Here is an 8,859-nt window from a genome sequence, read left to right as displayed (position 1 = left end):
AAACGGAATTAAAAACCAGTAGCTGTTGATACATATATTTTATTATTAATTTATTCTGCACATAAATAGCGACGGAAAATGTAGATCATCGCTAATTTCTATCGCTATTACTCATATTTATACTAGTGCATATTTAAAAAACGAACCTACATAATATAAATATTAAATACACATTATTTCTCATCCTTATAAAGTAAAAATAAGCAAACATCAAATATAAATTTAAACCCTTATAATATGTTGCTCTCCATTTGTTTTTAAAAAATCTCAGCCTATAGTATTCAAATTAGTTGGCTAGTCAAAGACCTTCCAAAGATCAAGACGATACCATTATCATCCTATCATCTAAGAATACTATAAAAGATTCGTGATTGAATTACCTCCTCATGCTCGTAGTTTGATGATATAAGAATTGAGATAACATCGGTTTGGCTGATGAAATGCATTAATCTTGTAATATACTTGAGAAAATTCATAAATATATAATTAGAAAACAAATATACTAATCATTAACATTTACAACTATACATAATTTAATATGTCTTGTGCACTCTCTTTGTTACGCTAACAAATATAAAATGTGCAACTGTATTCTCAAAGTCATTATAAAGGAATAACTTTTAAGATTTCAAATTACCGTGTACAGCTTTCCTAATTTATGGATGATTTTCATCACATCTGACTTTAGAGTATTTACACTAACATATCGAGGTTTTTGAATATCTGCACAAAAACAGAAACCAAGGATAAGCACCGACTTTTGCAGCATTAATCTGAACCAACAAGTTATTAATTGAAAAATTACAAAAGCTCATTACAAATAAAACTTATAAATATCACTTATGAAACACATACAAGTGTAGTCCAACAAGGAAACTAAAAAACAAAATTCCTACACTGGAAATAACTGTAGAATTTTCAAGTGAAATGCATAGTATGTGTATGAACCAAAAGTTTCAGAAAGATTCATCAACTGGTTGACATTTTTTACTCACTTCCTTTCTAATAGTTGAGCTAAATTAATTGTGACACGTTGTTATGGATAATGAGAAATTTGTATGCATCACCCATGAATGACTCTGCCTATGAGAGTTTTGTGTCATTAGTATACAAGGATAAACTAGCCTACTAAAAAAAGGAAATATCTATAACAATATTAATAACAATATTAGGCAAATTGAAGGGTAACTTCAGGAGCTAGGATATGCCTATAAAACTATAATAGAGTATAAAGAGTTTGCCCAGTCAGAATGAATTCTCGCAATTTGAAGTACAAACTCTTGGTATCCAACACTAGACTGTAGAAACTTTTTTTTAAGAAGACTCTCGTGTAAATATAATATAACTAATGATTTCAAAATATACATAAAGGAAAAGATGAATAACCTGTCCCAAGAGAATATCATAAGTGATAATGCAACATCAATCCCCATTATCTCTGCAACCAAAACAACATATGATACAATTATGAAGGATGAATTTATGATATAAATTCTGATTAATAACCCCTACACAAATACTAAGTTAAAGCAAAAAGTTAGGCATGTTCGTTTTGCCTTTATTAATCATTTGATCGACAAAAAATTTCCTTCTATGATTCCATTTCTTAGTTCCATAAAATATAAGCATACATTTCTCTCTCAATTCCTTCTCAAATTAAAAGAAATCACACAACTATGTTTAGCTTGACATATATAAATATCTAGACTAAGAAATCAATACTCAGATTTAAGGATCATTAATACATTTTTATTTTACTTTAATAATTATATCATGTTGTATCACTCAAATTGCAACACTAATAGAATATTTGATCACTCGAATAGCAGTTGGTTTATTCTTATTTATCTCTTAGCACCACTTTTCAGTTTCCTGCTCAAGCTTGTCTAGCTAAATATGAGAAAATTAAATAAGCATGAGGTTAATTGTGACATGGATTCATTAATTCATTCATATAGAAGAAAATCAATCATCTTCCAGGGACAACAATGTTGAAAGTCCCATCTTGTCTGCTTCAGCTGGATTATAGAACCTTGCCATGTACCATATTTCATTGTCTTTTTTTGTCCAACGTATCTCATTAAGATAACATTTTAGGTACCAATAAAAAAAAGTAGAAAAAAATAAATCTTGTTGTATTGATAACTTACCAAACGAGACATTGTGGTATTTACATAGCCAATATCAAAGCTTTCAACCTGCAATGAGCAAACGCTATATTATAATCATGTTTTAAGGGAATAAATAGCTCATCACCTTTGTCTAGTTTGACCAAAACAGCATTATTTGTGTCCATCATCTGATTTTATAAAAGAATAATTATTTTTCTTTACAAATGATTGCATCTTAGTCTAATTTCATAAATCTTAACACTATTAAACAACTATTAATAGTATTAAAAATTAGTGAGGATAATTATTTGTTGATTATTGGATGTTGGGTTCTTAAGTAATAAGAAAATAAGAACTACCATGTGTGTTATGGAAATATTACCCCATCTTGAAATTTATGCACGACTTTGACCTCTAAAGGTTTTACATATCAGCTTAGGATCTCCAAAAGTGCAGGAATGATTGTATTCCTACCATCCCTTAGTCTACTGAGCTAATCTGAATCTAACTTCATATATGCCTAGATTCTAACAAGTATAGAAGAATAAGTTATTTCATATATACCCTTCGATATTATAATGCTTTTAGGGGCATTTTTCAAATGTTTCTTGATGATAAAGAAGCGTAAATGTTTCTTTTTCATATGTTTTTTACTATCATGGAGTAAATTATGTGGTATACCTGGTCTAGATGAAATTAAATTCCATTTAAGTCATTAAACATAACTACTGCATATATCACCATTGAACAACCAAATAATATAAAGAAGGCATGTCAAACATGCTAGACAACTAGAATCTCAATAACATGTGGCTTCTAGAAGCAATGCAAACAACCCAAGTGTCTCAATCACCATAATACGCATTAAGATATGAATAGAAATACCAAGACAATATACAATGACTCAATTCCTATTAACTGTAATGGGAATGTAAAAGAAAAAGAAAGATAACCTTAATGGAATAATTATCCTATCTACAATTTCCTCCGCACCCAAATTTAATTTTTCAAATCCCTAAGTTTACCAAAAGCATTCATTTCTATGTCATTTTTCAAAATACCACAACTAATAAGAGGATAAGCATTTGCTCCCGGATCACTTTTCACAATACACCAATTAATTCTATCATATTTTAGCTTCTATTTTTTACTAAACCATAAGAAGTTATCTCCCAGGTCATTTAATATGAAAAAAAAACTAATTTCAAGAAGAAGTTGTTTATGATCTGTCTTCAGCGAAAAATAAAACAAACTAAAACACATATAACAATCTACATGCATTCTCAAAGAAAGCTAAATGTTAAAGGGTGTTAAGTTAAATGTTGAAGAGTATATCAAATTCAATGTGAATTGACAATCCACCAATCAACATTAAATAATAATACTCACTAATTTCCCACACTCCACCCTACCCTCTGTTGCTGAAAGGGGGCAGCAGGCATCATAAATTAATTTAGTAAATACAGATTCGAGTTTTAGAAAATTCTTGACACAAGAAGACATAGGTGGAAGCTTCAAAAGAAATTCAGATTAAAATAAACAAGGGAACCAAACACAATAATTATTAGATTCAATTCTAGACTAATTTAACAGAGGCCAGGATTGTTGTAATAGAAGTATAAAACTCAAAAGTTCAACAAGTAGCACATAAAGCATTATTCAAAATCTGTATATAAAGAATTTGATAAAAAAATAAGATGCTGATTTATCAAAAACCAATCTCAAGAATCTCAGCAAAATTTAAATGAGAATTGTCTCAAAGCATCTCATCACCACAATATCTGAAACAAAACTTATAATATGTACTGATAACAATCTTAGCGTATACCACAAATTTCAAGGAGAAGCATATTCAAAAAATTAATACATAAGAATGGCTTAGTTTGAGCTTAAAAATCATATCAATAACAAAAAAAAATTTGGTAGCTAACTCCAATAAAGCACAATAATTAAAATTGGAAAAATTACCAACTCAACAAAGAAATTAAACAAAAATGAACAATACAAATTAGACTAAAATTAGAAAGAAAGCAAATTAAAACAAATTTTGTGAATAAAAATCTCACCACAGTATTATTTCGTAATCCACCTCTCTTTTTCATCTAAACTTTGCATCTATTTGCTGTATTTATAAATGAGATAGATTTACCTAAAAACATATAAGTTTAAAATCAACTGTAATAGAAATTAGCAGAAATCTTAACAATAATTAGAAAAGAATGTACAAGTATACCAGTAGAAGAGGCTTGTTGAACAACTTAGAGTCTTGTTTCTTTGAGATATCTATACATTTTTAAGATACATAACAAGATTTAATGGAAAATATGAATGCAAAAGACATGTGAATACCATTAATCGATGAATTTCATAATGATAGTTTAAGAAGAGAGAAACAAACAATACAAGAAGAGATTTGATGAGTTTACGTCGATGACATCGTCGTCCACTTAAATGAACGTAAGCAGATAACTAAGGAGTCCCGATAGGCCGCGTTGGATCTAATAGCCTAAGTGGCTATGGACGTCGGGGAAAGTTTGCCTAATAATCATGATTAGACGGCGCTAAATGATGACTATCTTCTTGAAAGGTCACAGATCTGAAGTCACCTTTGTGTGTGAACACTAGGAGCATAGCCTCCTCCTTGAAGCTCACTTCCAAGAGAAGATTTTCTAGGGTTAGGTCCACGTTAAATTTATTTAAAATATAATTAATATTTTATAAAGAGAAACAAGCAACAATATAAATTTCCTGTAGCTATTTAAATATACACTACAACAAAAAAAGACTTTTGGCGACGCTTAAAAAGACTTCTGCCAACCATTAAAAGCGTCGCCAAAAATGTCACTGACCCTTATTCTTGCGTCGCCAGAAGCAGGGTGGACGGAAGTTTTAACAACGCTTATTTAAGCGTCGGTAACATTAATTTAAGCGTCGCCAAAAGTCTATTTTATTTTTAAAATTTTATTTTTTATTTCCATTTTTTAACAAATTTTTTGATTGAATAATCATTAAAAAGAAACATTTAGAAGATCTAATTATTATCATTTAAATAATAACAAAAGAAATATAATTCATCTCAATAATATTATCTCATAAAATCATATCATAATTAAATAAAAAAACATTAATTAACATATTACAATTTTATAATAATGTTCTAATAGTTTAAAAAATAATTAAACTAAAAAATACTAAAGCTATATAAAAAGATGTAAACAAAGACAATTACTCCATAAACCACTTAAAGACAATTTTGTGTATCCAACTTTTTGGGCACCAACTCCAGTAAATCCTCCTTTAAACATTATTGGAACTGATATTTGACCACCAGACATTTAGTTAGATTTGCATTGCAACTGAATTAATTATGTGATCTATTGCTTGCAATAAGATCCAAGGAAAAACCATTTGATTGCCCTTGACAACATAAACAAATGAGAAAAAAGATGTCAAACACGTCGTCACTCCTTTTCGTAAATACACTCAACAAAAGGTGTTGGGGAATTTCTCACACCAATCAAGTTAAGAGAGACTTTAATACTAAATTCTAAAAAAACTCAATTCCACATTCAGTAATTGAGTCAAGTAAATCTCTATAACTTACTCAATCTTCACACAATATAAAACAAGAGATCTTAACTCAACATATGATATAGCCTTTTGGAAGTATCAAAATGAATAGTTGGTAAGGATAGAGATTTACTCAACTAAAGCTTATATTTAATGCTAACCTGCATGGCGAAATTAAATGTCATGAACTCTATAATAGGCCACAGGCTGTAGTAAGCAGCTCCAACACCAGTCCCAGTAAAGCCAGCCTTTCATGGGAAGTTGTATGTTGTTAGATTTTTTTTATTGAAATTGAAGCAGAAGAAATAAAACTCAGTAGTTCCACTTATAAGTATTAACATCTGTAATTGATATCAACAACTCTCTCTGGACCATACTTTTGTAACTAATGAAATTATGTTAACAAGCTATTTTAGAAAAACATATACAAAACATGTGAACCTGGTGAGTGACGAATCCAATCTGCACCAAAAACTTCTCTTCAAGTGGCTCAAGATTTGAAAATATATAACTAAATAACAAGACAAAAGGAAAAGAAGGTGGATTGAATCTTTTGAATGATTGAGTTTCAAAGGTTAACTTCTGAATGATTTCCCCGAGGACAGAAGAAAATTAGGTGGATTGAAATTTTGATTGCGAACAAGATTAACGTTTGAATGATCACCCAAAATCAAACATTTTTTTCCTTGATTAGGTTGGATTGAAACTTGTATATACACAGATGAAATGTTTTATGTATATTTTGCTTTTGAAAATTAGAACATCTCATTCAATTATTGTAAATAAAAAAAAAGAAAGAAAGAAAAGAAAGAAAAGGCAAGTAATTTTGACTTATCATAGTGTGAAAGCAAGTAATTTTCTTTGTCTAGCAAAAAGACCCTGGTTCAATTCTCAATTTTTTTTAAACAGATGTTTGATTCTCAAATTAAATTTTAGGCAAACAAATATTATCAAAAGTTGGAATATAAGGAAAACAAGTTAATCTGATGTGAATGAATGTTGAGCATGCTTACATTAGAACCAATAGCAATGATCAAAGATTGATATTTAAAGATTGATATTCTTAAACTTTCATAGTAGCACTTATGAGAGACTTAGAAGCAAAATCTGTGTTAACTATCTTTGTGTTGAATCAATTCAATTCCTGTAACAAAAAAAACAAGTATGATTAAATCATTTGTCTATTAGACTCTCACCTGAGAGATGTGATCTTAATATTCAAGAATTAGCAAGAATCAACCTTTCTCCATATACCACTCTACTAGCAATCTTTCACCTGCACTTCCAACACAAACGTGAAATCCCGATCGTCTTGGAGGTGTTGTGCAACCAATTTAATAATGAATTCATAAACTTTATTTCATTGAAATCAACAAGAAAATAATTATAAGAATTACAAAATTAACAGATAAGTTTACAGAAAGCCAGTTACAGACTTATATGAGCAACAACATTTTCAATCATTGATTATCCCATTGCAGATCTGAGCTCATTTTAAGCATCCTAAGTGACTGGAATCAGTATCAAATGGACATGAAATATAAATACATTAGATTATCAGCAGTAATGATTTAGAAGATTTGAAAATTTAAATTCAGGAAGAAGGTATCTCTTTCTAAGAGTTGAACACACATAAGGAGCAACCTGAAATCCAGAAAAGGTTCATCATCACAAGTACCAATAGTGATGACCAAAATGAACAAAATCAAATTAGCATTACTCCAATAAAAAATTAACAATGTACATGAAAAAGACAATAAATGCATGGAAAGTCATACATACTACTTATTTAGAAATAATTGCAAGTTCGACTGGCTTAACCCCCTACTTGTAGAACTCTCTAACAACATAAACCTACAATAATAATATTGCATCAATTCAATTTTGATGTGGTACCAAAAATTAGGGTGAAAGAAAAGTTGTTTTCACAAAGCTATGATAGCACCTGAGCATAACTTGTAATAGTATTTTTTTGTCATAACTTGTAATTGTATAATAAAACCTGAATAACGCAAAACCAAACAAACAAATCCGAAAATTCTACATAATTTGCCTCTACTAAAGAATCATTCAATCCTCTATTGAACAAGATTTTCAAAATTTCAGGTGCATTTAGGAAAAATATCAGACATTTGAGAAATCGAAGATGAGAACCTTGAGATTAGCATGTTAAGATTGCAGAGTTGTGGGATCTTGTCTCCTCGATATTGGCATTGACATTTGCAGTTGCAGGAACCTTGTTGGGCTTTATCTTGAATTAATTCATCTGGGTATTGTGTTGATTGTTTGATCAAATGAATAAATTTTTAATCCAGTTTGATGAGTATAAATTGAATGAATACATACCCAAGTGGAGGATTGTCAGAGGCTCCATCCCATCCAATACGTGCAATATGTTTGACATCAGTTGGAAGCCCAATTTCAATCTCTCGTTCCTCCTTCACAACTGCAACACAAATAATGTAATATGATAGCACATGAGCATAACATAATTAAGGTATACTATGGATTTGGTATTTTCGTTATACATCAACTTTCAATTAGAGTGCGATAATATTGGAGTTGTGCAACTTACACTTGCGTTGCCACCTAGGATGCCGTATTTGAAGTTTTTCTCCGCCATTGATTGACTGCTCGTTGGGTGGCTTAACGATTCAGATCAGAAAACAAAATGTAAACGCAACTCAACATAACTAAGAAATTTTAATGTAATTAAAAGAAAATACACTTACATTCCAAACTATAGTTCAAGATTGATGAAAGGATTATGAAATCAGCAATTAGTAGCCATTACAGCATAAATAAGAAATGAGAAGTAATTCAGTCCAACTAACCTCCATGTTATGAAGATAGTAGATATCAGTTACACAATCATCGCATATCGGAGAATCATGAAACTTCCCTTCAATTTCATTTACATCCTTCATTTTCTACTCGGTAAGCACCAACTTCATGAATCCACATGTTGTTCTGCAATTTAGCTTTCGAAGCTCCGTATCCAGATCCTTAGTTATAGCTTGTATCTCTCACTCTCCCACTATATGACCTAGAAAGGGAAAGCTAAGATGAGGCGGCAGGAGCGCGAGCAGGAAAGGGAGCGTGAGTGAGAGCGAGAACTCAAACTCAAACTCACAAATTGTGGCCTATTCGAAACCCTAAAAGAAGCTTCAGCCGCTTG

The 8,859-nt window shown here is 30.5% G+C and overlaps 1 long non-coding RNA gene across 2 annotated transcripts in view; it reads right to left on the bottom strand.

Annotated features, from left to right (window-relative positions):
- Positions 1-7,725: 7,725 nt before the first annotated feature.
- The window catches only part of LOC124910821, a 38,044-nt gene continuing 36,910 nt past the window's right edge, over positions 7,726-8,859 (bottom strand). The window contains exons 1-3 of one of the 2 annotated variants that reach the window (XR_007096461.1): positions 8,257-8,411; positions 8,028-8,127; positions 7,726-7,947 (exon numbers count right to left, since the gene is read on the bottom strand). This is a non-coding gene — a long non-coding RNA (uncharacterized LOC124910821). Of the gene's footprint in view, positions 7,948-8,027; positions 8,128-8,256; positions 8,412-8,859 lie in introns of those variants that run through there. The other variant, XR_007096462.1, reaches the window with a different exon arrangement.

The sequence above is a fragment of the Impatiens glandulifera genome, chromosome 7, assembly GCF_907164915.1.
Source record: "Impatiens glandulifera chromosome 7, dImpGla2.1, whole genome shotgun sequence".
NCBI lineage: Eukaryota > Viridiplantae > Streptophyta > Magnoliopsida > Ericales > Balsaminaceae > Impatiens > Impatiens glandulifera.
The sequence above is the reverse complement of the archived record's forward strand: the minus strand, read 5'-3'. Positions and strand labels throughout refer to the sequence as shown.